The sequence below is a fragment of the Microtus oregoni genome, unplaced genomic scaffold, assembly GCF_018167655.1.
Source record: "Microtus oregoni isolate MIOR12 unplaced genomic scaffold, Mior012 000014F_ref0000157, whole genome shotgun sequence".
NCBI lineage: Eukaryota > Metazoa > Chordata > Mammalia > Rodentia > Cricetidae > Microtus > Microtus oregoni.
Genome location: NW_024543073.1, coordinates 49,519,391 through 49,545,141, shown reverse-complemented (window position 1 = coordinate 49,545,141; position 25,751 = coordinate 49,519,391). Strand labels below are relative to the sequence as shown.

At 46.1% G+C, this 25,751-nt stretch overlaps 1 protein-coding gene across 3 annotated transcripts in view; it reads right to left on the bottom strand.

Annotated features, from left to right (window-relative positions):
- Positions 1-25,751, bottom strand: part of Rnf150 (ring finger protein 150) — a 237,412-nt gene that overhangs the window by 36,207 nt on the left and 175,454 nt on the right. The window lies entirely within an intron of this gene.

Sequence of the window (25,751 nt, the reverse complement as noted above, 5' to 3'; positions counted from 1 at the left end):
GTGTTTCTTTTTTTAAAGATCTATTTTTTAAATTACACGTGTGATGTGGATTTTTATGTGGATTTTTATGTCCAAGGGTGCAGGTGTCCATGGGTACCAGAGGCATGAGATTCCCTGGAGTTACAAGCAGTTGCGAGCTGCCTGATGTGCCTGCCGGGGACTAAACTCACGTCCTCTGGAAGTGCAGTATGCATTTTAAAACACGGAGCCAGAATCTCTTCATCCCACCCACTAGCATTTCTCTAAAAGCTGTGAGAGTGTCTTAGAAAAAAAATTGGTTGTTCTGTAAAACTTCTGATTCAAATCTCACCTCAAAACTCAGCCACAGGTAAGTTCTAAATGGGCCAGAAAGTTAAATGAAAGCCACTACGGTAGAAAACTGATAGAGACTGGCCAAGGTGGTGCCTGTCTGTAATCTCCTCACTGCGGAGGTAGGAGTGGAAAGACTGAGTTTGAGGCCAGCCTGAGCCACTTAGTGAGATCCAGCCTCAAAAGAGGAAAACCAAACCAGCAGAAACATAACATTCCCATGATACTAATACAGACTGTGGGCTGGACAGGGTTTGGAATCACCTAGGAGACACATCTCTGATGCTAATACAGACTGCAGGCTCCACAGGATCTGGAATCTCCTAGGAGACACATCTCTGATGCTAATACAGACTGCAGGCTCCACAGGATCTGGAATCTCCTAGGAGACACATCTCTGATGCTAATACAGACTGCAGGCTCCACAGGATCTAGAATCTCCTAGGAGACACATCTCTGATGCCAATACAGACTATGGGCTGGACAGGGTTTGGAATCTCCTAGGAGATACATCTCTGATGCTAATACAGACTGCAGGCTCGACAGGATCCAGAATCATCTAGGAGACACGTCTCTGTACACGTTTGGATAGGAGTTTTTGGACTGCCTTACAGAGATAAGGAGACACATACTAAGCGTTGGTGGCAACTTTTCCGTGAACGGTGTCACAGACCGAGTAAAAGAGAGAATGCAACTTGTATATCAGCACTGCCTTTCCCTGCTGCTTGGCAGAATATTCAGTGTGAGCAGGTGCCTCAAACTGCAGCTACAACTTTCTTGCCAAGATGCCTGTGTCTCAAGCTGTAGCCAAAATAATCCCTTCCTTCCTTGAGTTGGTTTGGTTAGATATTTGATCACAGGAATAAAAACATCACAAATTCAATACCCCTGCAAAGTCAGTAACAACAAGAGTTAGAAGAAAATATATTGTCCAAGTTGTGATGATCAATTTTAATTCTCTGCTTGACATGATCTATAGACACCTGGGAGAAGGTCTTGGTAAGGGAATTGTCAAGATCAGGGGGTTGTGACTCCTTTACAGGTTGAGTGACCCTTCACAAGGGTCTCATAACAGGTATTTTCATTATGATTCGTAATAGTAGCAAAATTACAGTTCCAAAGTAACAGTGAAATAATTCTATGTCTTTGGGAGATTATCTTGACCACATTGTTAATTGAGGTTGGAAGACTCAGCCACCATGGGCAACACCATTCCCTACCTGGGGATCCTGACTTGTGTAAGAGTGGGGTCCATGAACTGAGCACAAGCAAACATTCTCTTTCTACTCTTTACTGTGGATGTGACCAGCTACGCCAAGCTCCTGCAGCCTGGACTTCCCCACAATGATACACTGTAACAGGGACTCGCAAGCTGAGTTCAAGATTTCGCCCTCAGGCTGTTCTTGTTAGTTTATCTCATCAAGGCGACAGAAAAAGGGACAATGATCAAGTGTGTTTCTGAGTTGTAAAATGTGTATTTAATGTATCTAAAGAGGGCAAGAAAACTAACTGAGTAATTCATAGAGCTGGGCTTAAATTTTATAAAATGCTAAGACCAGAACAGTGAAGGTGTGGATTAGAGGCAGAGCATCAAGAATAAGAACACAGAAGGTGTGGATTAGAGGCAGAGCATCAAGAATAAGAACACAGAAGGTGTGGATTAGAGGCAGGGCATGGGGCACTTCACACGCACAGTGTCTACATGTGGAGGCAGCAGGCCAGCATCAAGTTCCTTAGTCTCGGGATTGTGTTCCTAACCCTGCAAAAGCTTTTAAGTCCTTAAGAAAAATAATCCAGCAGAAAAACAGGCACAGGGGAGTGTAACACAGATGCCCAATAAGTACAAGTAAAACCCAAGTGTCCTATTTGCCAATGTAAGCTTCACTCTTAAAAAAGATAATGTTACAGTCAAGAGTATATTGAGATGTGTTTGTGGAAGCACTGCAAATGGAAATGTAAAGTTTTCTTTTTAAAAGCCAAGGCTTAGTATTTGTACATCTTTGATATGGCACATTATGACAATCTAATCCACGTACACAGTGTATCATAATCAAAGTAATGAATGTTTCCATGCCTTCAAACATGAATCCTTGTTATATCTGCAGATTTTATTCCTCTACTCATTTTGTAATATATCACTTATTGTTCTAACAGTTACGCCAGTCTAGTTTAAGAAATGCAGAACTAATTTCTTCACTGTGACCATGGAAGCCTTATTAAAATTCTTTCCGTCTCCCCTCCCACTGCCCTTCCCAGTCTCCAGAGAGCACTATTCCATTTCGTTCTTCCGTTAGAGCTGTAAATTTTCACCTAATAATTTTATTTTCAGAACACACTAAGGAGCAATAGTTAGAAGTGCAAAACGATTCACTTCTGCATTATTTGCAGGATTAAAACTTGGCAAGTAACAAGGTCCAGGAACAGAAGCATCTCAAAACCCATGCCCCTCCTCACAGACCGTCCTCTTCCAACAGTCTCAGTGGAGTTCCCAAGAGTTCACAGTTACAATTTAATGACATTTTCAGTGGGACAATATACTGGCGAATGAAAACAGGACTCAACGCCTGTATGCGGAAAGGCTGACGTGAGAAAATTACTATAACTGGAAACAAGCAACTGAAGACATTAGCATAAGGAATTATTCATGCTTTGGGGACTTCCTTCCTCCCTTCTTTCCTTCCTTCCTTCCTTTCTCCCTTCCTTCCTTCTTCCCTTCTTTCCTTCTATCCTTCCTTCTCTTTTGTTATTTTGTGATAAGGTCTCACTCTGTAGCCTAGACTGACCAAGCTTTAGGATTTATATGGAATTTCCTTTCAAGATATATTTTTTCCTTTTTCTTTTTTTCCTGGATCTATTTCCAAATACTTGGGGAATGAGTACACATTCATTCAATATGCAATAATTGATTTCCTACGATAGGCTAATAATCGCTCTAGCTGTTATCCATGTGAGAACAAGACAACTCAGCGCTTCAAGGAGCTTACTGTCCAGTAAGCAGACAGACCGGTAGAATATTGGCTCTGGTGGCAGATGTGCCCAGTGTGGTGGGAGCAGGGGAGGAGGCTATCCAAAGAAGGTGTGTGTCATAGGGTATGATGGAAAAACCAGGCCCTAAGGATCATCTGTATTTTAGCCAGATGAGTAAAATGGAATAATATTTTAAGCAATAGTCACAGTGTGCACAGATGGCTGGAAGTGATGGGGACTGTTGGGGGTAGGCAGACATCAGGAGATATTTAAACATGACTGGAATGTACAGCCAGGCTAGGGAGTAGGCTGGGGGAGGCACAAAATGCGCCCGAAGGCAGCTGTAACCCAGAAGGTCTTATCCTTCCACCCTCTGTTGAAGAATCATGCAATTAAAGGCCCATCACGACGTCTATCGAATAAGAACTGATGACGTTCATGATCTCTGTGCTTTGGCTCTGCTGAGGTTATTTTCCATGTTGAGGACAGTTAAAGAAAACATATGTGCTTGCCAGGCGGTGGTGGCGCACGCCTTTAATTCCAGCACTGGGGAGGCAGAGGCAGGTGGATCTCTGTGAGTTCGAGGCCAGCCTAGTCTACAAGAGCTAGTTCTAGGACAACTAGGTGTGTTACACAGAGAAACCCTGTATCAAACACGCACACACACACAAAGAAAATATATGAGCTAACAAAGAGTAGTGAACTTCTAAGACACTTTCTTTTAACTTTTGTTGATTCTTTGTGGATTTCATGTCATGCACCCTGATCCCACTTATCTCTCTGTCCCCTCACATCTGCTCTCTGCCCTTGCAGCTCCCCAGAAAATTGTAAAGAAAAACTAACCCCCCCCAAAAAAAACCCAACAAAACCAACAAAAAAACCAAAGAGACAAACTAACTCCTCACCTCCATACACACACAGAAAGAAGACTCTTGTTCTGGAATCTGCCACATGTAGCAAGGTGCAGGAGGTGTGGTGGGGTTGGGGATTGACAGGGGAGGGCAACTCTCCCTCACCCTGACAGGGGAGGGCATCTCTCCCTCACCCATGCCACTACATGGCAGATGAGGGGTGGCGGGGTTCTAAGAGACTTTAGGAGAGGCAAAGAGAAGTAGCAGAGCTGTGTCCTGAGGAGTCAGACTTAGAGAAATGGACGTTTCATGAGGATCATGCCTTTTGAAGATCAAGCTCTGACGTGTCCCAGATCTGTGCATGCACGGAGCTCTCAGTGACGTAGCAGACCAGTGGCTAATTCACAACTCCGAGGGCGTCTCTGGGAAATGCAAGTATGTTCTATCCGAAGATGGCGGCACTCATTGCATTCTTTATGAATCCATCCTTTTGGCACAAAGTGAAGGTGGACATTTGCCCCATACTGCCTAACAGACCCTCCCACCAGCTGCGGTAATCTTCCCCATTCCCTGCTTGTGTCTGACTGCCTCTTCACTTCTGCCCTGCCCTACAGTCATGTGCCTTGTATCCCAGATGCGGGACTTATAGGTCTAAACTGAGATGAGCCTTCCTTCTGGGGCTGCCTCACCCTGGGTGTCTCAGTGGGTAGTGTGCTCTCCTGCTGGGTACTGTCTGAGCTTTTGTTCCTGCAGTAGGATGGTTCACAACAGGCATGGCCACATGCATGTTCACTCTGGCTCACAGCTACTGGGTCATTGAGTCCTCATTCCCTTTTCCCACGGGTGTGGATTTTGTCACTGTCTTTCTTTCATTTACCCTATACATAGCAGCTTCTGAACATCATTGAAAAAAAAATCTTTGTTATAGTTTTGGTGAGGTTTTAGGAGAGATTGGTGGTGTAGGAGGTTCTTCTGTTCATGTGTTGCTTTCATTGGCTAATGAATAGAGAAACTGCCTTGGCCTAGTTGATAGGGCAGAACTTAGGTAGGCGGAGAAAACAGAACTGAATGCTGGGAGGAAGAAGGACAGAGTGAGAGAAGCCATGGATCCTCTGCCTGAGATGGACGCCAGTTAGAATCTTCAGTAAGCCACTGCCACGTGGCAATACACATGTTAATGGGTTAAACTAGTTTGTAAGAGTTAGCCAATAAGAAGTTAGAGCTAATATCCAAGCAGTGTTTTAATTAATACATTTTCTGTGTGGTTATTTCAGGTGTAAGCTAGCTGGGTGGCTGGGACAAACAAGGGGTCCTCCCCTTGCAACAGATTGGAAATAGCTTCCTATGTTTAATCCATTCCACTTACCCAGTAGTTTCCTTAAACACTTTGCAATGACAATGAAATATAGACATTCAAAATTACATTGATTAGCTGAGTGTGTTGGTACCATACTGTAATCTCAGCAATTGACAGGTGGAGGCAGGAGAATCAGGAGTTCAAGGTTATTGTTGGCTGTATAGTGGGCTTGAGGCCAGCATCGGTTATAAGAGACCCTAGCTCAACACTGTCTGTCTGCTTATCTTTCTGTGACAATTGAGACTCTAGCTTCCTTTAGGCAATATTCTAGTCTAGCTACTGCCAATTACTTGTGCTACTTTGTGTAAGTCACCTTCATCCTCCATGATAAATGCTTAATTAACCATTAAATGAGAATTTGGGCTGAAAATATAGAGTCCTTTCTAGCATTTTATATACATCAATGGCAAGCTAGCTGGGTATTTTATACACAATAGATTATCGATGAGTAATTATTCAATAGAATAGTGAGAAAGAAGTGAGTTAAAATATTAAATATATATTCAACTTTTCTAAGCATTTTTATTTTTTTTCTTAATCTAAAAGCCTTATTGCATAATGTGCATGGATGGAGCAATCAGTTCTTAGAGGTCAAGGAAAAATGAAGTCTTCTTATTCTCAGAGATGAAGCCTGAAGTGGACAGTGATGGTGCATGCCCATCACCCTAGACTATTCATTTTTATTCTAAGTATAGGTGTGTGTGCTTGAGTGTAAGTATGTGCACTGGGTGTGTGCAGTGCCTATAGAGGCCAGAAGAGGGCACCAGTTTCCCCAAGAGCTGTAGCTACAGACTGTTGCCAGATGCCTGATGTGTGTGCTGGGAACCACAGTAGCCAGCTCTCTTACTTGCTGAGCAATCTCTCCAGCAACATGTTTTCAAAGTCCTCAAGGTGGTTTACACCCCACTGAATAAATCTGGTTCTCATAGGATCTCACCTTTTTCTCTAGTTAGCTGTTTCTCCAGCAAAGTCATTCTGTGTTACCACAGAAAATGACCCTTCTTGGAGGACTGGTATTTACTCTGCTGCTTGCCTTAGCAAAGCAGGGCAGAGCAGTAGCAGGCTGCATGGAGCCACCTGCTGTTAGGAATTAACAAATCCTGGGGATAACTGCTCTGTTTTGAAAGAAAATAAGGTGGTGGTAGCTGGAACCCCAGGTGTCCTGACTCCCTAGCAGCTTGGTGCTCACGTGTGTGTGTGTGTGTGTGTGTGTGTGTGTGTGTGTGTGTGTGTGTTCTGTAACACAGGGAGGGGGCTGTTCTGTATCTCAGTGTTTCCCTTCATGTAAATGAAAAACGATGCTTCAAAGAATAAATGAAATCTTCTGATACCGATTCTTGCCTTCTGGGAACTAGGACATATTTCCCATAGCCCTGTATTGCCCAGGAGTACCTAGGTAGGGCGTTTCATTCAGAATAGCTCATGAGTATAGTGCTGCCTTCCTCCAGCTTCCCTCAGTGTGGAGGCTCCTGCAGGCTGCAGCAGGGCCCGTATATTTTTCTTATAATCCTCTTTCTCCTCTCCCCACTCTGTCTCTCTCTCTCTCTGTGTATGCCTATCTCTCTGTCCTTGTGTATGTCTGTCTGTGTATATGTGTCTGTGTGTGTGTGTCTGTATCTCTATGTCTGTCTGTGTGTGTGTGTGTGTCTGTATCTCTTTCTATGTCTGTCTGTCTGTGTATGTGTGTCTCTGTGTGTGTCTGTATCTCTCTCTGTGTCTGTCTGTCTGTCTTCCTCTGTGTCTGTCTGTCTGATGCATGTTTGTATATGTGTGTGGTCATGTTTTTTGGGATGAAGTCAGAGGTGGACATTAGGGGTCTTCTTCAATCATTTCTCCACCTTGTTTTTGAGACAGGGAACCTGGAAACTGCTCTTTCCACTGGTTGGCCAGACAGCCTCTGGATTACCTTATCTCTGACTTCCCAGTTCTGAGTTTACAGGCTTGCACTATCACACCTGACTTTTTACTGGGTGCTGGGTATTCGAACCCAGCTCCAGTCTTCACTGTTATAATCTTAGTTGGAGGGGAGGTTAATTAGACCTCAAATGCAGAATGCCTTTTATAACAAAGTGTGTGTTCTGTACCCTTTAGCTTAGCTTTGCTTTAAGGATTTTTACCTTTGTTTCTAGCATGACAGGCCTTCGAGCTGTTCTCTCAGAGGCTATCCCCCAGTCTAGACATCTAGTCTGCCCTGGCTCCATCTCACTGTGGGAAGTACAGCTGCTCTGTTTGCCATCTTCATACTGAAGGAGGTGTTGGATTTCTCTGCAAGGGAATCATGTTATGAACAAAGTCAACTTGTCCAAAGTCAGGCACCTAGAAAGAGGTGGGAACTTGACCTCAGCCCCATCCAGTGTGTTGACAACAGTGCCCTTCTGAATGGAAGAACTTGTAGATATATATCTGGTCAACTTGTTCTTCCGATAAGAGTCAGCCACCACTGGGAACCACACCTTCCAGGCTTACGATACAGCATCACCCATTGGGTCGACTGATGCTGAACTTTATTCAGATGTAACTGAATATCTCACCTCTGAATTCTCATTGCAGGGTTCTAAGTATGCATGAAATGAGCCCAGTGAGGAAGACTTCCCAGTACTCAGGCAGGCTTAAGAGAGTCTCTGCTTGGGCTTCCCTGGGTGAGCCTGGGGGCCCTGGAAGCCTAAATGTATTAACTTAGATCACATAATCAGGACTTCCTTTTGCTGTGATCTATTCTTCCCCACTGCTTTTCATTCTCAGTGACACTTCAACCACCAGGAGAAAGATTTTACCCAATTACTTTGACTCTACTGATTTTTTTTTTTCAACTCAATCATTAAGTCTTTACCATGTGACAGAAGGGAGACTTAGTTTGCTTTCTTAGGCTTTCGTTAGACTTTCCCAGGGCACAGAGAGAAGTCTCGTGGATGTTTATGTTGTCAGTAGCTAACCCACAATCTCCAGGTAGTTATTGCCCGTTGAGTGACAACTTAAGCATGAAACATAAGATGTTTGCTGGATGCAAGTTTTTCAAGACATATGAACGTGATGAAAATAAAGAGTACGGAGAAGCTAAAGCTGTCAGGGGGTAAACATGGGCAGAGTCATGGGGATTTATTTTGTAACTATATAAAAAGATCTGTATATCTCTTTTGTTCAGCCACTAATGTACACAATTGCCCATTCATTCAGAAGGCACACGGCATTTTAGTGAACGCTGTGGAAGACAGAAAGGTGGGGCTGTCTTTAGAAGAGGTAAGACATATGCAGTGAATACAAGAGAACACATGCAAGGGACAGGGAGAAATAAAACATCAGCAAAGCATTGCGTTTCCAAATAGAAAATGAAGAGGATTCACAGAGCAGAGTGGATGAAATCAGCGGCAAGGATCTGAAAGGTATTGGGAGTTACGGGGACAAAGGAAAATGGCAGCTCCTTCAAGAGAGTCCATGCCACTCAAGGTCATCAAAGCAAATCCCACAGCTGCTTAACACACTGTCTTCTCTAGGATCTTTTCTGTTCCACCGGGGTATGGGGGTGTGGGGGGTGTGCGTGTGGGGGAATGGGGGTGTGTGGGATGGGGATGTGGGGGGTGAGGGTGTGTGGGGTGTGGGTGTGGGGGAATGGGAGTGTGGGCGTGTGGGGTGGGAGGTGGGGGCATGAGGAGATGAAGGTGTGGGAGGAAGGTATGGGAAGGTGAGATGCGGATGGGCTAAGAACCTGGGAACTACATTTTCCAGCTTTCTCTTGGCTGTGGGGGCTGAGAGGTAGGAGGGCCAGGCCGGCCTGCTGCAGTCACTGTGACTCCAGTAGAGGCAGCAGGACACTGGCTTCCTTCCTCCTGGGCAGCAGGACACTGGCTTCCTTCCTCCTGGGCAGCAGGTCACTGGCTTCCTTCCTCCTGGGTAGCAGGACACTGGCTTCCTTCCTCCTGGGCAGCAGGACACTGGCTTCCTTCCTCCTGGGTAGCAGGGCTGGGGACGTGCCCAGCAGGAGAAATAGCTCCAGCAGCAGTAAATAGTGGATTTGGGCTGAGCTCTGTGCCCTTTCCTTCTCATTCTTCCAAAGATGGTTAATAATCGGTTGTTATTATTATTGTTGTTGTTGTTTTTCGAGACAGAGTTTCTCTTTGTAGTCCTGGCTGTCCTGGAACTTGATCTGTAGACTAGGATGGCCTTGAACTCACAGAGATCTGCCTATCTTTGCCTCTCGAATGCTGAAATTTAAAGCCACAACCCCAGCTTTAATTATCATTAGTTATAAAGTTAAAGTTTTAAGAGTTTATATACTATGTAAATCATTTTCCTTGAAGCACAATTTGCCTTTGGTAATTCACATTCATTCGGACTGAAAACCCCTTATGCATATGGTGAGTGCTTGCCTGCAGTTTTGTGCTTGTACCACTATGTGCCTGGTGCCCACAGAGGCCAGAGGAGGCCGTCGGATAGCCTAGAACTGGAGTGGCAGACAGCTGTGAACCACCAAGTGGGTACCGTGATTCGAGCTCAGGTCCTGTCCGACACCTCTGGAGAAGTAGCCAGTGCTCCTGACCATTGACCCGCCTACGCATTCCCAAGCTGGATTGCAGAGGATGCTGATCTGAGCTTTAGATACTCTAAGAGTGTGTGCGCTGTGCAGCCTCCATTCACAGGCAAATTCTTCTTTAAAAAAAAATCAATATTTCTGCCTCTCCCACATTTTCTTATGTCCTTTGTAGCCAGTCATTGTGATTCTCCTTGACCTCAGGTAACATCTGATTTCGAAAATTGTATCAAGGTTTTTTTTAATAGAAATGTCTATTTGAAGTAAGTCTCTACATGCAGGAGAAACTGTGTCAACCTTAGAGGAGCTAGTTCTTTCTGTGGAGAACCTATGTGAACTGTGGAGAAGGTATCTCTCCATGTGGAGACCCTGTGTGAACTGTGGAGTAGGTATCTCTGTGTGTGGAGACCCTGTGTGAACTGTGGGGTGAGTATCTCTCTGTGTGGAGACCCTGTGTGAACTGTGGAGAAGGTATCTCTCCATGTGGAGACCCTGTGTGAACTGTGGAGTAGGTATCTCTCTGTGTGGAGACCCTGTGTGAACTGTGGAGTAGGTATCTTTCTGTGTGGAGACCCTGTGTGAACTGTGGGGTGAGTATCTCTCTGTGTGGAGACCCTGTGTGAACTGTGGAGTAGGTATCTGTGTGGAGACCCTGTGTGAACTGTGGAGTAGGTATCTCTCTGTGTGCAGACCCTGTGTGAATTGTGGAGTAGGTATCTGTGTGGAGACCCTGTGTGAACTGTGGAGTAGGTATCTCTCTGTGTGGAGACCCTGTGTGAACTGTGGGGTGAGTATCTCTCCGTGTGGAGACCCTGTGTGAACTGTGGGGTGAGTATCTCTCCGTGTGGAGACCCTGTGTGAACTGTGGGGTGAGTATCTCTCCGTGTGGAGACCCTGTGTGAACTGTGGGGTGAGTATCTCTCTGTGTGGAGACCCTGTGTGAACTGTGGAGAAGGTATCTCTCTGTGTGGAGACCCTGTGTGAACTGTGGGGTGAGTATCTCTCTGTGTGGAGACCCTGTGTGAACTGTGGAGAAGGTATCTCTCTGTGTGGAGACCCTGTGTGAACTGTGGGGTGAGTATCTCTCTGTGTGGAGACCCTGTGTGAACTGTGGAGTAGGTATCTCTCTGTGTGGAGACCCTGTGTGAACGGTGGAGTAGGTATCTCTCTGTGTGGAGACCCTGTGTGAACTGTGGAGTAGGTATCTCTCTGTGTGGAGACCCTGTGTGAACTGTGGGGTGAGTATCTCTCCGTGTGGAGACCCTGTGTGAACTGTGGGGTGAGTATCTCTCTGTGTGGAGACCCTGTGTGAACTGTGGAGTAGGTATCTGTGTGGAGACCCTGTGTGAACTGTGGAGTAGGTATCTCTCTGTGTGGAGACCCTGTGTGAATTGTGGAGTAGGTATCTGTGTGGAGACCCTGTGTGAACTGTGGAGTAGGTATCTCTCTGTGTGGAGACCCTGTGTGAACTGTGGGGTGAGTATCTCTCCGTGTGGAGACCCTGTGTGAACTGTGGGGTGAGTATCTCTCCGTGTGGAGACCCTGTGTGAACTGTGGGGTGAGTATCTCTCCGTGTGGAGACCCTGTGTGAACTGTGGGGTGAGTATCTCTCTGTGTGGAGACCCTGTGTGAACTGTGGAGAAGGTATCTCTCTGTGTGGAGACCCTGTGTGAACTGTGGGGTGAGTATCTCTCTGTGTGGAGACCCTGTGTGAACTGTGGAGAAGGTATCTCTCTGTGTGGAGACCCTGTGTGAACTGTGGGGTGAGTATCTCTCTGTGTGGAGACCCTGTGTGAACTGTGGAGTAGGTATCTCTCTGTGTGGAGACCCTGTGTGAACGGTGGAGTAGGTATCTCTGTGTGTGGAGACCCTGTGTGAACTGTGGAGTAGGTATCTCTCTGTGTGGAGACCCTGTGTGAACTGTGGGGTGAGTATCTCTCCGTGTGGAGACCCTGTGTGAACTGTGGGGTGAGTATCTCTCTGTGTGGAGACCCTGTGTGAACTGTGGAGTAGGTACCTCTCTGTGTGGAGACCCTGTGTGAACTGTGGAGAAGGTATCTCTCTGTGTGGAGACCCTGTGTGAACTGTGGGGTGAGTATCTCTCCGTGTGGAGACCCTGTGTGAACTGTGGGGTGAGTATCTCTCTGTGTGGAGACCCTGTGTGAACTGTGGAGTAGGTATCTCTCTGTGTGGAGACCCTGTGTGAACTGTGGAGAAGGTATCTCTCTGTGTGGAGACCCTGTGTGAACTGTGGAGTAGGTATCTCTCTGTGTGGAGACCCTGTGTGAACTGTGGAGTAGGTATCTCTCTGTGTGGAGACCCTGTGTGAACTGTGGGGTGAGTATCTCTCCGTGTGGAGACCCTGTGTGAACTGTGGGGTGAGTATCTCTCTGTGTGGAGACCCTGTGTGAACTGTGGAGTAGGTATCTCTCTGTGTGGAGACCCTGTGTGAACTGTGGAGTAGGTATCTCTCTGTGTGGAGACCCTGTGTGAACTGTGGAGTAGGTATCTCTCTGTGTGGAGACCCTGTGTGAACTGTGGAGAAGGTATCTCTCTGTGTGGAGACCCTGTGTGAACTGTGGAGTAGGTATCTCTCTGTGTGGAGACCCTGTGTGAACTGTGGAGAAGGTATCTCTCTGTGTGGAGACCCTGTGTGAACTGTGGAGAAGGTAGCTCTCCATGTGGAGACCCTGTGTGAACTGTGGAGTAGGTATCTCCGTGTGGAGACCCTGTGTGAACTGTGGAGTAGGTATCTCTGTGTGGAGACCCTGTGTGAACTGTGGAGTTTTTCACAGCATTCTTGGTTTCTTCCCATGAATGTCATTAGTGCCAGCTGGACCAGTTAAAAATGTCTTCAGACATTGCCTCGTGTCCTGTGTGAATTATCCATGGCCTTCAGTAAAGAACCATGACTGTAGGTCAGTGTGTTTCTAGCTTATATGCTGTAGCACAAACAGTGTTACCTTTTTCTTTTAAAGCCCAAAAATATTACTCTGGCTCCATAAACTACATTTATTTTTCAGTCAGAGTAGTTAGATGGAGAAATTATTTCTCAAAACAAAACAGAAACGAACAAAGAAACAAAAAATCCCAACTGTGTTTTCTTCGTTCCTTCATGCATAGATGAATACGTAGGTTACCTCTACCTCCTAACTAGTGTGATGAGTGTGATTGCAGGTGGTGTCCACAGGAAGTCCTTGGGTTCTGTCTGTGTTTTTGCATGTGTGGGCATGCATTTTCCATATTGTTGTACCAATTTGCATATCAACAAACAGTGTATCCAAGTCAACAACAACAGCAATATCTTAATGTTGGCCATCTTAGGTTCAGGGTAATCATGCCATGGTGGTTTCATGTGCATTTCCCTGATAATGAATTAACGCTGAAGATCTTTATATCCCATGTATAGATGTAATAATACATCCAAGAGTTCTGCACGAATAAGCATGGAGGACACTGGTTTGTGGAATCCATTCCTTGCATTGTCCCTGACTTTGGCATTGGGTGAAGATGCTTCATGAGTTGGAGGTGTGCTTCCCTCTCCAAGTTTTGGAGAGGGAAGAGTTCAAGAAGTTCTACAAGCCTTCCCTATTTTGAAAAATTAGACGCATCTGTGGTTTCCTTCTCTGTCTCAGTTAATGTGGGCATTGGGCAAAGAAAGGTAGGCTGAGCTCAGACTGGTGAAGGACTTGAATGCTGGGCTGAAATGCTACAACTTCATTAAATTTATATGAATGGATATTATGTTGCTACTTCTGGAAGAATTTGCTGAGAATGAAGGTCAGTGAAGGAATATATTCCTAGCATGAACAGAGCCTCGGTTTAATCCCCAACACACACCGTCCAGCGTGTACCATGGCACTGGTATAGATCTTATTAGTTTATTGTTGTAATGTATTTCCTGAGAACCTGCCTCCATCCTTTCACACTAACCCCCCCTGGTTCTTTCCTTGCTGAATAACAATGGCAGAAGAGCGATGCTCCCCTTTTTCTGCAATGTGTTTCTTCAGCGTTGTGGAATGTAGGTCAGTGTACCCACACTTCATAAAGCGATGACAGTCATGCTCCCGTTTCTGGCCATCCTGTTATATGATAGTCCAGCAAAGGAGCCAGGAGACACTAGAGAGCAGGGCTCTGGTGGAACACAAGGTCCTGTTTAAAGGCTAAGTCCTAGGGCCCAACATAGTAGAAATCTTTTATTTTGCTCCAGGAAGGGTTGGAGAGGGAGGGACATGAATAGGAACATGCCCTCTTATGGGGCATTTCCAAAGACAAGGAAGTATTTAAACAGACATTTGTAAAAGGCAGAGCCCTTACAAGGTGCATAAACAAATCACAAGCTGCAGAGCTCAAGGCAAACCTTGAGACTCAACACTGACAGGAATGTTTTGGCTTTGTGTGTAGGGATCATTTGCATCCCTCTGTTCAAACTGCCAAGGGCAGTTTCAGTATCTAAAATCTTGGACAGTTTTGACCACCTGCTGCCCCAGCAAAGCACAGCGAAGCCCATTTCAAGCTATTGGAGACATGGAGACAGCAGATTTTTGATACAGTAAAGCTTGGTCCTATCCCAGCTCTCACATAGTCTGCCTTTGACTGCTTGAACCCAGCCCACAAATGGTTAATTAGGGGACCTGGTGCAAGGGAAGGCCTCAGAGTGTCACATGCCTATCTCAGTCTTAACTACAGGAAAAAAAGGCCTGATGTTTTGGGTTGGAGCACAGGTCAATGTCGCAATGTGCAATCGATTTAGGAGGGTGTGTTTACACGCCTTCCTGGAAAACAGAGCACAGCGGTGCAGGGTGCAGTTGTGAGCATCCTGAAACCGTAACGTAGCTTGTACTTTTGGCTGACAAGCATTTCTAGCTCTTTGTGTTTAGAACAGCAAAAATCTGAACTTGTGCACTGTGTTTGCCCCTGCAGAGGCAGTTCTTGGCCATGGATTTAGGTTAGAACTGAAGAAGCGAGCACACACGAGTTAAGAGGTCAGTGTGGTTAGGCCATGGGGGTGGGAGGAGCTTGGCTCTGGGTCCTGAGGCCTTCCCTTCCTTCACCCTGCCCTTGCAGATGCAGGCCCCTTCTCCTCACGTCTAGTGTGTCTTCTGCTTTTGACGTTGTAACCAGGCCGGTAAAGCTGAGCTGTCTGAAGTGCCTGGTGACTCGCTCAGTCCGTCTCGTCAGAACACAGCTTTGAGAGTGGCTCTGGTAAAATGGCGGCTCTAGGGCAGTGATGGACCTGAAGCTCTTCTTTTATCTGCAGTGTTTGGGACAGACAGACTGCTCTCCTGATGTAAGTGTCCCAGGAGTCACACTCACACTGGCCAATGTGCTTTGCCTATCTTGGTACTAGCTCTTGGAGACCAGGCTGGCCTTGAACTCACAGAGATCCACCTGCCTCTGCCTCCCAAGCACTGGAATTAAAGGTGTGAGCCACCACCACCCGGCCTCCAAAGCTAACTTTATTTAGGAGGGGTGTGGAAACATTAGAGCATCCCTAAGTGCAGGAGCAAGCATAAAAAGTAGAGCAGTGTCTCCATTGGTCAGCGTGGGTACTTACCGATATGCTCGGACAAGCCCTTCTCAAGCGCCTGAATTAGAATCTCTGGTCACTTTCAGCCCCTTACATGGCCTTACTTTCTCTCGATTTTCAGTAGTCATATCTTGATAATACAGTCTCTGCTTCTGTGGTGTTCAGTAGGATGAAGTTCCCACTAGCTCAGGGGCATGCCTTCCCCCACGCTCGGAACAACACTCATCAAAGGATTGATCCTGGTATACATGCAAGCCTGTCCTTTTGGCAAAGTGACAAGCAGTGACCATCTCTCAGCATGTCTCCTAGAGCTTCAGCCTTTGTTGTATACCCCGCTCCAAACAAGCACTCAGGACCAAGACCTGATGTACATTACAATCATATGTGCCTCTGTGTGTATCTAGTTACTGTCCATAGAGATAAACACAAAAAGGAACAGTCACAGCTTTGTGTATTACTTCTTTTTCTTTTTTTTTTCCCCCCAGGTTTTTCAAGACTTAGCTCTTGTAGACCAGGCTGGCCTTGAACTCACAGAGATCCGCCTGCCTCTGCCTCCTGAGTGCTGGGATTAAAGGCATGTGCCACCACTGCCTGGCTTGTGTATTACTTAAAATGAAAGTATGTTTTATTCTACTATGAAACCTCTTAACCGGGTTTTACAAAGTGAATCGTATCAAATACTTAACCCTCATCAACTGCTAGTGACCAACTTCTCTATCAGACAACACGCTTCGTTTGCTTCTTTGTTGGTGTTTTGATTGGGGACAGGACCTCACTTTTCTCCAGGCTGGCCTGGGCCTCTCTCCCTGTGTAGCTCAGGCTGGCACCAGCGACAGTCCTCCCCCCTTGGCCTTCCGAGTGCAGGCATTACAGACCTGAGCCGCCATGCCTGACTAACATGCCACATTTTGTCTGCTCCACAGCAGACCTCAGGCTATTGGTAATTTGCATTGTGGTAAGATTTTCCCCTCGCACATGCTATGCACCTGTTGAAACTGCATCTCTCCCGGGGTGCACTGTCAGGCGAGGCCTTCTCGAAGTTACTAGATTCTGATGCAATTGGTGCCTTACTAGAAGCAAACCGGCTTGCACCTGAGCTGTCACTCAGCCGTGTGAGGACGCAGCATGAAGGCGGCCAGACACATCTGACTCTGGCATCTTGGCGCCCCGACTCCTGGAACTACGAGAAACCAGGATTTGATATTTAACGCACCCAGCCTGTGGTACTTGGCGCAGTAGCCCGAGCAGACGAAACGCTAGCTTCTGCCTTCCCTTGCTTTTAGATCATCTTCTGGGTAAGGGCTTTGCGAGGAGTCTGGGAAAGCATTTGCTCCCTCAATGCCACTGTGTGCTTCACTTTCCAGAAAGCAGCGTCACATTGATGAAAGACATGAAGGGGTGTCAAATACCATCCTATAGTCTCAGGGCCATGAGACTAGCTATAATAATAGCTGCTAATTTGTCAACACCCATCACTGCAGCCTGTGCCCTAGCTGGGGACAGACAGGGAAGGGGCAACAACAGGCAGCTAACAGCATCTGTACAAAACGGTAGAGCTGGTGGCCAATAAATAATCAAAAGTGTTCCATTTTCTTAGCCTCTGGGGAAATGCAAATTAAGCCGATTTAAGACTGTATCTCTCGTCCGGGCGATGGTGGCGCACGCCTTTAATCCCAGCACTCAGGAGGCAGAGGCAGGCGGATCTCTGTGAGTTCGAGACCAGCCTGGTCTACAGAGCTAGTTCCAGGACAGGCTCCAAAGCCACAGAGAAACCCTGTCTCGAAAAACAAAAAACAAAAACAAAACCAGCCAAACAAACAAACAAAAGACTGTATCTCTCATCATTCGAAGTGGCTACCAGCAAGAAAGCAAATGGAAAACGCCAGTGAGGATTTGGGGAAAGAGGTGCCCTTCCCACCACGAGTGGCAATGCAAGCGAAGCATTGGAGGGACTCTGGAAGTCAGTCTGAACTACTGTCTGGTGAGCTAAGCCACGCCTGTGTGTAGTCCAGCGGGGATACTTGCGCATGCGTGTTCATTAATGCCCTATTCACAGCGGCTAAGAAACGGAAGCAGCCCAGGCACCCAGCAGCAGCTGAGTGGACAGCGGTGTCCCATGCACACAGCGGGACTTCGCAGTCATAGAGGAAGGGGAAATTGGGATGCTTGCGGGGAAAACGGATGCAATGGAAAATCGTTGTGCTAAATGAAAAGGTTCAGACAAGACAAACCCTGCTCATTTCCTCTCACGTGTGGGCTCTAGGTTCACATTTCTACGTGTGTGGATGCCTTACGCCTGTGTAAGCTATAAAAAGTAGAAAGTAGAGGGAGGGGAGAAGGTTTAAGGGAAGAAAGATGGAAGCAAGGAAAAGAGAGAAGACAATGGAATTTACGGGGCACAAAAGCAGAAGTGGGAGTTTGGGGGAGGTGGGGGGACTAGCAGATAAGGGGAGGGGATGGGTGAGGGCAAGGAAGGTTGAGTAAGAACCAAGTAAACTGGCAAAAATGTAGGAATGTTCTGTGATGAAATCTGCTACTTTCTATGTTGTTTTTTTTAATTAAATATAAAATAAACAAATAAAAACAAGTTTGGGTCAGACCTGTTAGAAGCCATTTTTTCTGGCGTCGGCTATTGTCAGACCCCCTTGTCCTCCCCTTGCTCCTCCCCCCCTCCCGTTTCTCTTCCTCCTCCGCCTTCCTCTCTCATTACTTTTACTTTAGCTTATAATATTCTTTCCCATACTCGAGGCTGCGTGAGAATAGGCTGCCTGCCTCAGAGGCAAAGTCACCATCTCCAAGTCGCTGTAGGATCCACTCAAAGTGGCAGAGTTAGGGTTTGACCCTGGCGCAGCTGTGCGGGCTCTGCTGGCTTCAGGGCTGTTTATTAAGACCTAGGGGGCTTCAGAGTTGCCCTAAGGGCTGCTGTGGGGGACTTGGGCGGCTAAGCATGGGCAGATGACAATGGTAATGAAGATGATGACAGTAGCTGGCACAAATTTCTCTGAGCTAGTTCTTTGCAAACCCTTTGGATCCCACCCCGTGTCCCTTGGCATTTAGCATGGTAATATACAGAGGCAGATGACTAATTAATACAGCACTGACTCTTTGTTGAAACCATTTGTTAAACCACTTCATTTATTTTCCTAATCTGATCTTCATTTCCTTTGCCAATCTGATCTCTATTTCCTGGAGAGCCAAAACAAAACAAAGCAAGCATCTGGCCGCTGAAACAAACTCCAAGAGCCTTTTCCTAAGGAGATGCAGCAGGAAGAGGGAAGGACCTGGGCTTCATCAGACTCTGGGCTGGCTGCTTCTCAGAGATGCATTAGCTTCAAAAACATATTTCTTTACTACATTTCAACTAGACACAGGGGATTGGTTTTAGGACTCCCCAAGGACACTGATGTCCATGAGTACTGTTGTATAAAACTGTCTAGGATTTTATAAGTCATGTACAAAACCTCTTGTGTGATTGAAATCATCTCAGGATTATACTACTACCTAACGCAATATAGATGATATATAAAGAGCTCCTGGATTGTTGAGGGGGCAATGACAAGAGAAAATCTCTGTGCACGTGGAGTACAGACAGATTTTTTCCTTAAATGCCTTCCATTCATGTTTGGTTGAAGCCATGCATAAAGAACATGGGGATACAACGGCAGCTCACACTGGGCTAGATTTTGCTGTGCAAAACTGAACTGATTTGTGGAGTGACGACTCAGTTGGTAAAACGCTTGCCTTGCAAGCTCAAGGACCTGGGCTTGGTTCTCAGAACAGACGTACAAAAGCCACGCCTGGTGGTGTGTGCCTCTAACTCCAGTGCTGGGAGGCAGAGACAGGCAGAAGAGACCTGCCAACCTGGTAAACTTTGGGTCAGTGAAAGACTTTGTCCAAAAGGCAAGGTGCGGGCAGTTTCTGAAGAATAATCCCCAAGGCTGTGCTCTGGCCTACACACACGCACACACACATACACACACACACACATGGGCACACATACATAAACACATACATACACACACATACACACATAAACACACATACACACACACACACACACACACACACACACACACACACACACAAAGGGATGTTTATGGCTAATTCGTGCCTCCCACTCCGTCGTAATTGCCACTGTGCTAACTCTGTCACTACTGAATAGGTTAGGAACCCCGCATGGCTTATTTTCTGGGCCCCCGTTCCTTTCCACTGAAAAGGGGTGTGTAAGAACTGGTGCTGTATAATTCAATGTCAAGGGTGGTTCTGCCCACCATGATTTCCTTCTCTGAAGAGCTCTTCTAGTCCCCAATATTCCTACACACCCAATTAACAGCACTGCTTAATTAAGTGTCTCAACCATTCAGATAGCAGAGGCCTATTCTGCACGAACAGTCATGAGCCTCCATCCTCAATACTATACAAATAAGAGAATTGCAATAATTGGCACTCGAAGGCTGTAATAACCAAGTCAGAGTGTCTGGACTTCTTCTCTCAATTTATTAAAGGGGAGGGGACTTTGTCCTTTGATTTTAGTTCTATGTGGTGCCCATGGCATAAGTATGATGTCAAGTTCAGGAGCCTAGGCTAGACAATGAGATCCAGACACAAAGCCTTGGAGGCTCATCAGCTTACGAGGTTTATGAGTACAGGAAAATGTTTCCCTGTTCTTTCCACCTCTGCCGCCTGACTAGGTACTTTTCTGCTTCTCAAGTGATCTCAGATGCCTCCCCAAGGCAGGACCACCTGCGTGGAATTCTCGCTATCGCTGGCAACAGTGTGGCTGTGAACTGGCCAAGACTGCTGCAGTGGGCTTAAGATGGAAGGGGAAAATGGGAAGCACCGACAAGGTCTCATTTACGGGTGGGCCGCCAGGAGGGGAAAACTGCACACAAGATGTACAAATGAGCACTTTCCCAATATTATGGATGGAAAACTCATGACAAAAGCATTCTATCCTAATATAGCTCAACATGTGTTCACAAGGCCAGCCCACTGGACAAGCCCTCTGGGAGTCCCTCGCTTTTAACACAGGGTTATGGCTTTAGCATTTCCTCCATGAGCCGAAGAATTATTGCCCCTCTTCCTCCTTTATACACTAATGAGGGTTCTCCAAACCCCTTGTGTACGCGGAGCCTGTAGCAGGGTAGGGAACGAGACCGATCTTAAAGTGCAGCGCTTGGCAGAGTAACGTCTCCTCAGCACACATCTGGGCCACATCTGGGTCACATCTGTGAGAATCCACATTCCTTCCCAGGAGTGTCGATCTCACCCCAGCTAAAATAGGTACTCATAAATATTAGACCGAGCCACCCACCTCTTGTGCAAAGCAGCTTTTACTAATTAACGGCACAAATGTCCAGATTCACATCCATGGAGGGGCCTGAGATACTTTAATAAGAGTGTCTCATAATCGCATCTTCCCTCTAGGTTCTCAAGAAGTTCTATGACCTTTCCACCATAGAAAGTTGTTTCAAGATGTGCATAGACTCCAAGTTTTAATTTTTGAAGGCATCATGCTGCTATGCTTTGGTAGGATTATTGGTAGGCGAGAGTCCCTTTCTTTTGAATTTTTTTAACCTCAAAATATGTAAAACACAAAAATCTTAAATGTTTCTTTAGAAAAGAGCCCCATCTTCCCTTTGGTTGTTGCTTGCTACGTTTATCATTGTTCCAATGTTTCCTGGTAACATAGATCAATAGATACTATGAACTTGTGTTTTTGACAGTTCTGCCAACGTAAGCATGCCCAAATGTCCCCAAGAGCAGGTATTTTATTGTTAACTAATGTTAGCCTGTGGTCGTCAGGGTCTTCTTCTTCTTCTTCTTCTTCTTCTTCTTCTTCTTCTTCTTCTTCTTCCTCCTCCTCCTCCTCCTCCTCCTCCTCCTCCTCCTCCTCCTCCTCCTTCTTCTTCTTCTTCTTTCTGCTTGCACCTAGTTTATTTTATTTCGTCTCAAAGGAATGTCTGCCCGAGACTGTTTCCAATGTTTCCTTCAACTGAAGGATGCTTTGTCAATGACCACAAGTGCAGAATAGAGTGGTTGAAAACCCAGACCCACGCGGAGCTCATGGAATATGTGCACCCGGTGCCTAGCTGCGGGAGGCTCCATGGTACCACGGAATGCACCCAGTGTCCATCTGCGGGAGGCTCCATGATACCAAAGAAGGCACCTGGTGCTGAGCTGCGGGAGGCTCCATGATACTGAGTAAGCATCTCTGATTAAGAAGATGCCTGTGGAGCAGACCTCTGTATCCCCAAGGATGCTGACCTTGGTTGGGTCCTTGATAATTTCAAGTGTGTAATAAAACTTTCTAATTCAGTAGAGTGAAGGATCAGACTATGTTTGCTTTTCATTCAATGCCTCTAAGAGAAAATGTCTCTGCATCAGGTCAGGGGGCATGGACAGCACAGAGCTGATGGGACTCCTGGTACTTTTGCCTCAACACTTTGACAGTGAGTCCAGCATCAGAGGGAAGTGTGGCTTCTTTCTTTCTTTCTTTTTTCTTCTTTCTTTCTTCCTTTCTTTCCTCCCTCTCTCTCCCTTCCTCTCTCTCTCTCTCCCTTCCTCTCTCTCTCTCTCTCTCCCTCCCTCTCTCTCTTTCTTCCTTTCTTCTTTCCTTACTCCCCCCCCCCCCCCCCGAGACAGGGTTTCTCTGTGTAGCTTTAGAGCCTGTTCTGGAACTCACTCTGTAGACCAGTCTGACCTCAAACTCACAGAGATCTGCTTGTCTCAGCCTCCCTACTGCTGGGATCAAAGGCATGCACCACCACTGCCTGGTTCCTAGAGCTGTGGATTGAGAGATAAATAAGAGGTAATGTTTCTTTAAGGAAAAGATACAAATTTTGATACTCACATGATTTTGGATCACGGAAAGAATATCATAAACATGGGTGTGTAATCACAGCAGACCGTAACCATGACTGCGTATGGCATACTCCAAGTATGAGTGTAAACGTGTGTAAACTCAGCAGATCCTAGGGATAGGTGTATGAACTCAGCATGTCTTAGGCATGAGTGTGTAAGTTCAGCAGATCCTAGGGATGTGTGTGTGTGCTCAGTAGATCCTAGCTATGAGTGTGCAAGCTCAGCAGGTCCTAAGCATAGGTGTGTAAGCTCACCAGGTCCTTAGCATAAGTACTTAAAGAGAAAGTCCCAGCCATACACCTTAGAAAAGAAACTGCATTGGACTCTAGAAGAAATCCACTGTGTATGTTATAGGAACTGTAGGCCATAGGAGCACATATTCTTAACTGTATTTGTTCATTAAGATAGAAAACCACAGAGAAATATGTCCTACCGTTATGATGTCTTTCTAAGTATCAAATTCTCAGACTGTATATAACATTCAGAGAGAAACTGGATCTCACTATGTAGTCCAGGTTGGCATAGAGTTCCCTATGCAGACCAGGCTGGCTTCAGATTGGCTACCATCTACCTGTGTCTTCCCCCCAAGTGCTGGGGACTGGCATGGTATTTTCTCTCTCCTACCTTTGGTCGATCAGGAAGACCACACTCTCAGCCGTTAGCAACGAGGTTACTGACTCTAATCTCGGCCACCTTGAATCCAGAGAAACCAGAAAGTCTAACCTGTTCCCTCTTTTTCCTTTTAGAACTTAAATTGATGGCTCTACAAGGCCATTTTCTTAGGAAAATGATGAATCTGAGAAAACCAAAATTTTTAAAAAAATATTTTTCAGATTTATTTCATGTATATGGGTGTTTTGTGTGAATGTTATATATGTCTGTGCACTGCATGCATGGCTGGTTCCTGAGGTCAGAAAGAGCATCAGATCCACTGGGCCTGGAGTTATAGATGATTATGGTCCACCTTGTGGGTGCTGGGTATCAAACCTGGTCCTTTGCAAGAGCAACACCCACTTTTCACGGCTGAGCCTAGCCCATTGGAAAGCCAATCTCAAGTCTTTCAGTCATCTTTCGCTCTGTTGGCTCAACAGCACATCTTGGTACGTAAGGTGTTTAAAGTATTTTCTCTCTCTAAAGCACTGTCCTTCCCTGCTTAATTCAAGAGCTAACACACCTATGCTGGAAAGTAAGAGGAGGCAACCTGTGAGCTGTGCTTCAGATCCAGAAGAGTAGTGACTATAACAAGACGTATTCAGAAGCTTCGGCTTTAAGGAACAATCTTGGCTGCCAAAGTTAACCTCCGTCAATGTCATAAGCGAGGCGTGACTTGTATTTTCCACAACTACTCTCTGAGGATTCGGAGTCCTGTTTCAAGGAACCCGTGGAAAGGTCCAGAAAACCAGATATACAAAACCACACCAGTGTGTTTACTTTGTAAATTCCCAAAGCTGGCTCAAAGGGCAGTGCGGTGGCCCAATGACTGAAGAGAAGGTTCTGTTCTAGTGCCCCAAGGCGAAATTAGCACCAGAGTAGACACCATAAAGGCAGATTAGGAGATATGGGCTGAGAGGCTGCTGTGGGTTCTCTAGCCAAGCATTCTGGGGGAAATTGTATTTGGTTTCAAACCATCATTTTGGAAAAACATCACTTAGAAAGTGCAATGGTTTAGACGTTGTCTCCAGGGTCCGTATGTTTACAGCTCGGTCCCCAGGGCAGTGATTTTGGGAGATGGCTGGGAACCCTTTAAGATGTGGGCCCAATGGGAGAGATCCTTACATCACTCAGAGCTGGGGACCCTTTAAGATGTGGGCCCAATGGGAGAGATCCTTACATCACTCAGAGCTGGGGACCCTTTAAGATGTGGGCCCAGTGGGAGATCCTTAAGTCACTCAGAGCTGGGTTCTCAAGGGGAATTGGGAAGCCTCGTTCTTTTCCTGTTTGATGATGGGATCTCCCTCTCTCACAAGGCTCCTGCCATCCACCACGAAGTGATTAGAGTGTCGTGGGTACCCTTGTAAGAACATTAGCCAGGCTGTTTCGACTTGCAGCCTTCCCAACTGTGGGATAAATAAATCTTTTCTTTATAAAGTCAGCCAATCTCAGGTATTTCATTATAGAATGAAAATCTCACTGACATGGGAGGCCTGATAAAAATGTCAGTTCTCCATTTGCTCTTTGTGAAGATTTGTGAAGGCCAAAAAACTCAGTCCATTTATAGCCCAAGTGGGTGTACAGACTGCACTTGAGGACCTCTGGGTACCAGAATGAACCTGGGTTTGCTTGTCAATGGTGACAAAAACATGCATATTCCAGCCCCACAGGGATCCTACATTGTATCTTGCTTGTTTTGAGACAGGATCAAGCTCACAGTCCTCCTGTTTTCCTGAGTGCTGAGGTCAGGGGTGTGAACCATTGCATCTGGTGCATCTGGCAAGTATATGCAATCTTCAATGTGATTTCTAGAGTGTGCCCAGCTCAGTTCCTCGTGTACAAAAGCCTGAGCACAGGGCTAGACATGCAGTTCAATGGTAGGGCGCTTGACCAGTGTGTGCGAGGCCGGGGTTCAGGACCTAGGAGAGAAAGCAGTGTGTGTGTGTGTGTGTGTGTGTGTGTGTGTGTGTGTGTGTGTTGGGGTGGTATTTAAAGGTTAATTAAAATATGCAAAGTTCTCTGCAAGATCCTGAGCACATGGTATTTATTCGATGGTGAGTCTGTGGACCAAGTGTCCTTGCATCTTTTCATGACATGCTGAGACATCCTTATTACTTCCTTTATCCCAGATCAGCAAAAGAAAGGATGAACTGTTCGCCCAAAGTTACATAGGCAGCAGGTGGCAGGGCTGGGCTTTGACTAAGACCTGTGGCCAAGAGCTTCTTGGGGGAGATATACATTAGGATCAGATGACATCAGTCCCTTTTCCTAATGTCCATCAAACACCCACACTTCACTCGCTAGCACCCTATAGGTCTCACCCCACTTTCTGATGCCTCATCAGATGAAGTGGTTCTGTGGTGAGGTCTGGTCAATACCTAAAGTTAGGAACTGCTTTGCAGACGCTGGAGTCCCCAGGCCCTCAGAAGAAAAAGAGGATATGCAAATTAGATCTTAGAGTTCTGTCTCTGATGAGCTACAGTTTTATTACCAGAAGCAATCATGAATCACAGTAGAAATTTCAGTTAGCCTTGCTGAGACATGTCCAACCACTGTGGCATAAGATGGAAGGTCCTGGGTAAACATGCTTGCATATGTGTATGTGTACATGTAGGTCATATGTGTGTGTATGTATCTCTATATATACTCTCTCTCTATTCATATATTTTATTATACAATCTATGTCTGTATAAGTAC